Genomic DNA, 9,154 nt, shown 5'->3' with positions numbered 1-9,154 from the left:
GTATTTCCATATCCGACGTATGTCAGATTGCAACATGTGTGAACATTTCTCATTTAGGGAAAGGATTAATTGAAGTTAGTCAGTGTATCCATAGACGGCAGATCTGAGTGCTACTTAAACCTGCCGCTAACATCCCAGTAAGTATACAAGAAAGGATAACTGTGCTTCAGTGGTGTACTCATAATCTTTGCTTGATGGCCTGCTACGTCCTGAATCAAAGGTTAAGCTCTATCTTAGGACAGGTTATGATAAATGTTGCTTACATATGTCGTGGGGTGATGAGATAAAAAGGGGGAAAATGTCGGAGTGCTGATTAACAAGATAAAGCTGAATGATGTGATGAAAAAGCTGAACCATGCGCCATGAGTTTTTCTTGCAGCCGCTCAGGATTGAACCTGCGTCTCTAAGGCGAGAAGCCAATATCTAGCCACTATGCTGTGTCATGACTCTCTCTCTGCGAAAGAACATGTACATGTGTGTAGTAACAAGTGAATCCCAAATCTCTTAATTTTATCAACTTAGTTTCGTTGTTGTCATTCCCTAATGTAAAGAAACATGTTACCAGGTTTGAAAAGTTTAAAAAAATCATGTGATGGGCCTCTTGGCACATTTCACCCCTTTTTGCCACATTTCCTCATTTAGTAAAAGTAATTCAAATGTTTACTTTTGTGAGATTTTCTGTTAATTCTTGGTGTGTTTCCTTTGTCATTCAGTGGCTGAAATATGGTTCTTACATTTCTTTGTCTGACCTTTTCTTTGCTGTTATTACTGCTGCATGTGAAAATAATCATGCGAAGCCCACTGTTACGTGTTTGTAAAAGAATCATTTAGTCTTAATGCATTCAGAAATCCACCTTCCTGAACCACAACTTTTACATAAAAGACATTATGTGGGCACAAACTGTCTTTGTATAAGTAATCTTATTAATTTTTACATTGGTGTGCATTGTAATGTCCATCATTAGAAAATTCAATTTAGAGAAATCCAGTGTTCCATAGAACGATTTGGAAATGTAAAACAAAAGTGAACCATCAAGGACCACAGATACAAGGATTTGAGGTTAATAGGGTAGTGTGAATTAATATTGCCTTCCGAGTTACTGCAGTACATTTTCCTCTGTAAGAACAGATTAAATCATAAATTACTTTTTACTTCAGCCCTTCTCACCGAGCACGAAAGAAATAACATTATGAGTGGAAAACCATTGCTTCGTGGTTTAGTCGTTTGGCGTGACGATTAATCTGTGAGAAAGTAATCCTTGTCATAGAGGATGGAATGAGTGGTTGATAGTGATTTAGTCTGTGGAGACAGCAGTTGCCATTTTGTGACAAAGTGAAGTGCTTGTTTGTTTGAATCGGTAATTATTATGAAGTCTGTGCTTATTAAAACAATCCTAATAAGTTTGAGGACAGTGGACACACATTTTGCAGGTAAGGGAGAACGGAAATTTGATAAGTGAATTGCTAAGGGAATCAAATGTATGTTTATGAAACGGTTTTAAACAGCATTGGTAACGCATGTCGACTGTACACCAAACAGCACGACGTACTGTATCTATTCCTAATGTGAACATCATTCTAATCTAATAATTTCAGTGATCATGTTTCAGTAAACATAACTAAGCTATGGAAAATCCGACAGAATGTTGTATTTCAAAGTGTCGCAAGCAAAATTAAGTGTACGTGTTCGTAGTAAATAAGTTGCTGTGCAGTCTACAGTAGTGTGCCACCTGGTATGGTGATGATCCTTAACCTGAAGACGGTAGTCAGTATTCAGTATAATCCTGGCTAATTATCAGTTTCAGTAACTCAGATAATTATTTATATTTATAAGGACGCTGTTAGTAGCTCATAGTGTATAGTGATGGAATGGATAACAAGTTGAGAAAGACGGTCTCCGGCCGATATTTGAAACCGGAATCTCGCAGGTTTGAAGCAGGTGTGGTAGCCTTTCGGTAATCGGTTCGGTAGTGGGAAAGTGAGCAACCCATTTTGAATTAAAAATTAATTCTGAATCAGTCTTTTTAAGTATCTGTAGAACTTCGAGGTGAAGTAGATGTGAACGGGAAACTGACGAAAATAATGGAATATGAGAGAGGGTGTGGAGGAAAAGATGAAAAATAAGGATAAATATAACAAGTGTTTTGAGGTGAAAAAAGGAAGAAAAATGTAGATAGCCCTGGTGATGGAGAGGTTCTTCCGAAACGTTCATATCTACCTGTAAGTCAACTGGGCATTGCAATTCTGATTAGCTTGGGGCCAGAAACGGACAGACTTACTTACGTGAGATGTGGTTTTTTTAATCATTGTTGGCAGACCAGTCTGTCTGTAAGACAGGGCAAAGAAGAAAAAGCCAATGAAATACATTATTGGAGGTTGGTTCTGAAGTGCAATGAGGGTGGGAGACAGCGTCTCCCTGCCGGAAGCACTTGGTACTAGCGAACATTCAATTAATCAGCCTCGTCGGCCTCGAGGGCTCTTCAGGCGTCCTAAGTTGTAGAGAAAGTTGCCCTTGAGCTATTACAGTACCGATTCGATGTGTTGATGTAAACAATGGTCGGACTGTAAACAGTGTTGTTTACACAATGTGTATGAAATATGCGCTTGACGGGGTCATCATGTTTTTTTGCACCCGATCTCCGAAAGTGATTGACGGATTTCGATGAAATTTGATAGTAAGACTTCACTTTGTTGATGTGCGATTTTAAACTCGGTTTTATGAGATGTGGTGTTTTCGTTTCAATACAATGATCATGCCGTCTCTTTTATTCAGATTCAGAATTAATCGTGATAAAGTGAGTACTTTAGATATTTTGGGGAATTATTTCCGATCGTAATTAACATTAACACACTTTGTGGGCATACTTTACAGTTATTGGATGTTAAAGTAGGTGATACATGTGGTCGCCGATTTGCTTTGAAGGATTAAAATTACGACTAACTCATCTCGGGACGAGATACCAAGTTTTGCACCCGTATGGAACAATAAGTACAATTTTTGATTTGTGCATTTTAGGCTTTAGTTTTTCTGGACTTTGTCCATCGTATGACATTCAGCTACACGCAACATTTCGGAAAATGGTTCTGTTTCGGTCATCAGGTAAAATGAAGAGGCTAATCTCGATCACAGATCCAGTTTCCGAAACTGTGTGTTTTTAATATTTAGTGTTTCAGAGAGGAGACAGGAAGGGAAGAGATTTAGATCTGGATGACATGAAACATTACAAAGTTTATTATTTTTCCTCAGCGACGCGTGCAATTATACACGGTGCTACAAACAGAAATAAAACAAGGCGACTTTTCAAAAAGGGTTTATAGTAATGTTTGATTGATAACTGCCTTATTTCGGGCCTGCGTTTTAAGTGAGTCTCAGGGTAATAAATGTCACCCATGTAAAGAAGCTCGCAGAAAATATTGAAATCATTTCTTAGTTGCGAGTTGTTGGTCTTAATACGTCGAAAAGATAAGACGGATAGACGAGGCAGGGGCGCTTGAATGACTTGCTGAATGACTTAGGTAGTGAAGGTCTTACCAATCTGAATGACCGATTGAATAAATGTGTAATTACTAAACGACTGACTGGCTAAATGCGTGATCGAGTAACTGACCACGTGACTTATTGATTAAATGATTTACTACTGATTTGCTGAATGACTGATTATTTAACCGTCTTACGCTTTAAGATGCTTGCTGAATAACTTGACAGTCATCTTATTCAATAACTAAGTAAATGATTTAATAACATATACATAATTGTGTGGCTGAATGATTAACTGAATAAACAGGTAATTTATAGTTGATTGTGGTCTTCTGGGTTGTGACAAAGTGTAGTCTTTTGGTGATTACAGACGTTTCGGAGGAAAATATCCCCTCCACGTTGACGATAAAGTGAATCAAGATGGGGGGTGTAAAGGGCGCGGAAGACGGCCAAAGGGAATAGAAATAAAAGTGACAGGAAGAAGGTGGTGTGAAGCCATGAAAAGTTAAACTCCACCGCAGACCCTAATAAGGATCGATTTGCTCCGTGGGCACTGAGAGCACGTGCGACCTCAAACACAGAAAACAGTCCCCCCGCCATATGACGCTTCACATCCCAAATTTGACTCATTTCGTCCTGAAGATGGAGGCGATTTTCTCCTTCGAAACGTTGATAATGACACCTACACATGTGTACGACCTCGCACCCAGAACAACACACCAACTTTTCCGAGTTGATAACTTCAAATCTCATGCAACAGATTGCGTAACGAAGTGAATTACTAAATGACGAAGGAACTAAGTAGACTGATTGATAAGTTATCTAACTGCTGTTTCAGCTGTAGAAAGTTAAAATAATTGGAGATATCCGTCTTCTGGATTGTTGCGCTGTGTAGTCTGGTCGATGTTAACCAACGTTTCAGAGGTCATACTGCCTCCGTCATCAGAGTATGAAGATTTCTGTCTTCTGGGTTGTTGCGCTGTGTAGTCTGGTAGATGTTTACCAACGTTTCAGAGGTCATACTGCCTCCGTCATCAGAGTATGAAGATTTCTGTCTTCTGGGTTGTTGCGCTGTGTAGTCTGGTTGATGTTAACCAACGTTTCAGAGGTCATACTGCCTCCGCCCTGATGACGGAGGCAGTCTGACCTCTGAAACGTTGGTTAACATCGACCAGACTACACAGCGCAACAACCCAGAAGACAGAAATCTTCATACTCATCGCCCTGATGATGGAGGCAGTATGACCTCTGAAACGTTGGTTAACATCGACCAGACTACACAGCGCAACAACCCAGAAGACAGAAATCTTCATCGCCCTGATGACGGAGGCAGTATGACCTCTGAAACGTTGGTTAACATCGACCAGACTACACAGCGCAATAACCCAGAAGACGGATATCTTCATACTCACCGCTGTGAGAACCTCAAGTCTTACTTAAAATAATTGATTTGTTTGGAACGTGATTGTTATTAGAGAGGGAGAAACTGCTATATGTTTTAAAATACAAAATCATAATTACATTGGAGACAGGAAAATCACGCAAGGGATCGGTCAGGATATCCGGTTAACCGTCGGCGATCCGAACCAGCTCTGTGCTCGCTTGTTGCAGTATTAGCGCTGGAGCAGTGGGGGTCATCCCACTAATGTACATATTCCGGATGACAGAAGTACCTATGAAATATATTTATCGGCAGTTGAGACTTAATGGATCGTTGCTATCAGAACAGAAACAGCGCAGGAAAGGAAATTAAAGTTAAAAGCAATAAAGTACGTTTACAGACCACGAGCTGATTACCTAAAATGTACCAGAACTGAAACAGACGATCATCCACCCTCAACAGATCCAGAGAAAGTTCTAGGAAAGGTTCATGGCGCGTGTGTCTGGTTCAAGACGCTATTATACCTCAAAGGAAGATTGATAATCTATTTATATATTAATAATAAAACAAGTTCCAGGTTACATTTGCAGTTTTAAAGAACTCCATCTTTCTGTCTGCGCGAGGTCAGATGAGATATTGATACGAAATTACGTCTCGAAAGATCTGAAAGAAAGAAGACATAGAATTAAACGCAGAATACATTCAGATGTCTTAAATTCAGTGTGGAATGGATTTAGGTGGCTCAAGATAAGTTCCAGTAGCGGACGTTCCTGAACACGATAGTGGTAGGGACATTCGGCCGATTGTTTTGTTCTGTCTCTGTGTTGATGTATCTCATTGTTTATTGTGTCTTATTGTTTTTGTTGTGTCCTTTTGTTTATTGTTTTGTTCTGTCTCATTGTGTTGATGTATCTCATTGTTTGTGTGTCATATTGTTTTTGTTGTGTCCTTTTTTTATTGTTTTGTTCTGTCTCTGTGTTGATGTATCTCATTGTTTATTGTGTCTTATTGTTTTTGTTGTGTCCTTTTGTTTATTGTTTTGTTCTGTCTCATTGTGTTGATGTATCTCATTGTTTGTGTGTCATATTGTTTTTGTTGTGTCCTTTTTTTATTGTTTTGTTCTGTCTCTGTGTTGATGTATCTCATTGTTTATTGTGTCTTATTGTTTTTGTTGTGTCCTTTTTTATTGTTTTGTTCTGTCTCTGTGTTGTATCTCATTGTTTATTGTGTCTTATTGTTTTTGTTGTGTCCTTTTGTTTATTGTTTTGTTCTGTCTCTGTGTTGATGTATCTCATTGTTTATTGTGTCTTATTGTTTTTGTTGTGTCCTTTTGTTTATTGTTTTGTTCTGTCTCATTGTGTTGATGTATCTCATTGTTTGTGTGTCATATTGTTTTTGTTGTGTCCTTTTGTTTATTGTTTTGTTCTGTCTCATTGTTTTGTATGTTATTGTAGGACACTGCCACCGGGTATAAACCCATTTGCAGTCAATAATAAATAATAATAATAATAAATATTCACTACCACGTCCAGACCGCCTCTGGGGATCGCCTACCCCGCCATTGAGTGGGTACCGGAGGAGATCTCTTCCCCCCCCCACTCCCGAGGGTAAGAATGCATGGAGCCTTAACTCCGTTTCCTTATACGTCTTCATGGCGTAGAGCTCTTCAGCACAGAGACAGGTTTATTTTTTTTTAAAAAAAAATCGGTAAAGTCATGTTACTCTCGAATGGAGTTGCTTCTTATGGGATGAAATTCGCGGGCGAAGGTTGGGCTGTGTTTAATGCACGCATCCCTAATCGCGTTATGACGGTTAAAATCTCGTCGTCTGCGCAGATGATGCAATTATGGGTTAGAAGGCGAAGCAGCGCCTGGTTGGTAGGCAACCGCCGCAGGTCGGCTGTGTCCGATCTGTCCTAGTGGTTTTTGTACTTTAACCTCGCACACAATTGGCGACTTATCGTCTTTCTCTCTCGACTCTTCACGTTTCTTTCTTTCTTCAGATTTTACATTTTTTCTTCTGATTTTGTTCGTGTCTTCTGTATCCAGGATTTATCAGGTCTCATTTAACCAGTCGATCTTTGTAATGGTGAAGTGTAGTGTTTTCTTCGCGGTTCGGACTGAGTTCTTACGTAATATTTATACGAGCTTCGGCTTCAAAGGGTTAATTCCTGTGATAACGTGGCTGAATATGGTTGCCATTGTGATGGTCAGAATGCGATAATTTTATACGAATTTTTTTAAAATACAAAAAGAAAATAGAATAAAGCGGACACAGAATTAATATTACGAATTTTAATGGGGGTGTTTATTTGTACATTATGTAAACTGAAGTTACTCCAGAATTCACGCTTTGTTTTAAATGGTGATTTCTTATGAGCACTAAAATAAAATTACATTTCTGATTGTTTCTGTTTGAGTCTGTATATTTGCCGCGTATTAAATCAGTAATATGAAAATATGTAGTTTGAACGCCGGGCATCAAACCTGTTATGTAAGTTTCATGACTCTAGTCTCCCAACTGCTACGTGATTAAATATAAACTTGAGGGTGTCTGTCTTCTGGGTTGTTGCTACGTGTAGTCTGGTACAAGTTTACCGACGTTTCAGAAGTCCTTGCTGCCTCCATCATCAGGGCGATATAAACTTATTTGGGAGCTATCATTATGGGAAAATTATCCCTCGTGGATAACGATGTATATTCTTTCAAATTCATCTTCAACACACACAATTACGATCAAGTAAGTACAGTGTTTTGGAAACACGTAGGCAGGAATTGCGCTATTAAAATTTTTTTTTTGTATATAATTAACCAAATGACAAACTGATTAAATAATTGTTTACCCTGAAGATGGCAGCTGCAGTCTTTACCGAAACGTTGGAAAACTTTCAACATTCGGAGCGGATCATCCTCTGACGCCGAAGTTGTACTTTGCTCGGGAGAGAGAGAGAGAGAGAGAGAGAGAGGAGGCCTACAGATGCTATTGACCTTTTTTCTGTAATTGGCAGTTTCGAATTTTGGAGTCGGTTCAGTGCATCCAGCACAGCTAATTAACAGTTATTGGAAAAAGCCAATAGTTTGCTTTCGCATCTCGTGCAGTCTTCGACTTTTTTTTTAAAACTTTTTACTAGCCTTGGAATATTGGCACTTCTGTAGTTGATTATACACGGATGAGTTTGACGGCGCATGAAATATTTCAGGGTAGTTAGATAACTTTCTCCAGGGACAAATACGACGAAACGTGAGAACAGCTTTATCGACGCATCGTTACACTTATGTATCGTTTTTTAATATGTACCTGTTTTTGTGAAGAACTGTTAAAAAAAACTGCGAATGAAATCCTAGGTAACAAGTATTTAATGACGTAAATAATTAACTTATGGGCTAACTAACTTAATAGGTAGTTAACCAAGTAATTAAAAACTTTATTAATCAAATAGCTAACAAGCTACTTAGCCAGTTAATTAGTTTACATATTTAACAAGCTAAATAAATAACTAACAAACTAACTAGGACTCTAACTAATCAAGTATGTTAATTATCTAATCTTTGGGTTCTTCTGTGGGCATTCTTTACTTATTTATCATTTATCTTCATTCGTCTGTGCATCGTTCTATTTTCGAATTTACACTGTCATCACCTCCTATGTTATTCACCGATTCATTCATTCATTCATTTCACTACCTGTGCTAGGCAGCACATCTCAGTTAAACTAGCAAATGAAAATATTTCGGTCTAAAGGGATAATTGGAGCTGCCACTTAAATTGAAAACCTTAATAACCTTTATCTACTCAATTATTCTTGAAATAAGAAACGTTATACGTGGGCGAATTGTACTGCAGTCTTTAATGACGTGCATTTTACGCTGTGCGAATCCCGTTTCTGTTCCTGAGCAGTCTTCATTAAAGGCGACATTTAAAGAATGAATCTTGAGTGTTAAAAGTTGAAGCCGTGTTTCTGTACGTTGAAGCTGGCCTGTGGCGAAATGAGCAAAAATGTAATCTCGGGGTTATTAAAACTTTTTTGAAATATGTGTCACTGCAGACTAGAGGCTCGTGAAATTACACGAGGCAGATAATTTAAAATTGTTATGTTTTAAACACGTGGAATAATTAAAATTCTTCTCCCGAAACACGACATGCCTCGAATATGACTGTCGGGTTGTAGCTCGACGCTCGTCCTGATGATGGGGGCACCAAGGACCCCCTGAAACGATGGTAAACTTCTACCAGACCACACTGCACTACAACCCAGAACAGCCATATTCGTACTTACTGCATTGAGAACCTCAAATT

The 9,154-nt window shown here is 38.6% G+C and overlaps 1 protein-coding gene across 3 annotated transcripts in view; it reads left to right on the top strand.

Annotated features, from left to right (window-relative positions):
• The first annotated feature begins 98 nt into the window (after positions 1–98).
• Positions 99–9,154, top strand: part of LOC110827816 (potassium voltage-gated channel protein Shaw) — a 90,660-nt gene continuing 81,604 nt past the window's right edge. For all 3 annotated transcript variants that reach the window (XM_087358617.1, XM_022059859.2, XM_087358618.1), the window contains exon 1: positions 99–1,431. The gene's annotated coding sequence lies outside the window, so the exon portion shown is untranslated. The remainder of the gene's footprint in view (positions 1,432–9,154) is intronic.

Source organism: Zootermopsis nevadensis, unplaced genomic scaffold (genome assembly GCF_977971745.1).
Source record: "Zootermopsis nevadensis isolate Lab colony 2312 unplaced genomic scaffold, Znev_1.0 Znev_ptg000030l, whole genome shotgun sequence".
NCBI classification, from domain to species: Eukaryota; Metazoa; Arthropoda; class Insecta; order Blattodea; family Termopsidae; genus Zootermopsis; species Zootermopsis nevadensis.
This window is presented reverse-complemented; position numbering and strand designations above follow the sequence as displayed.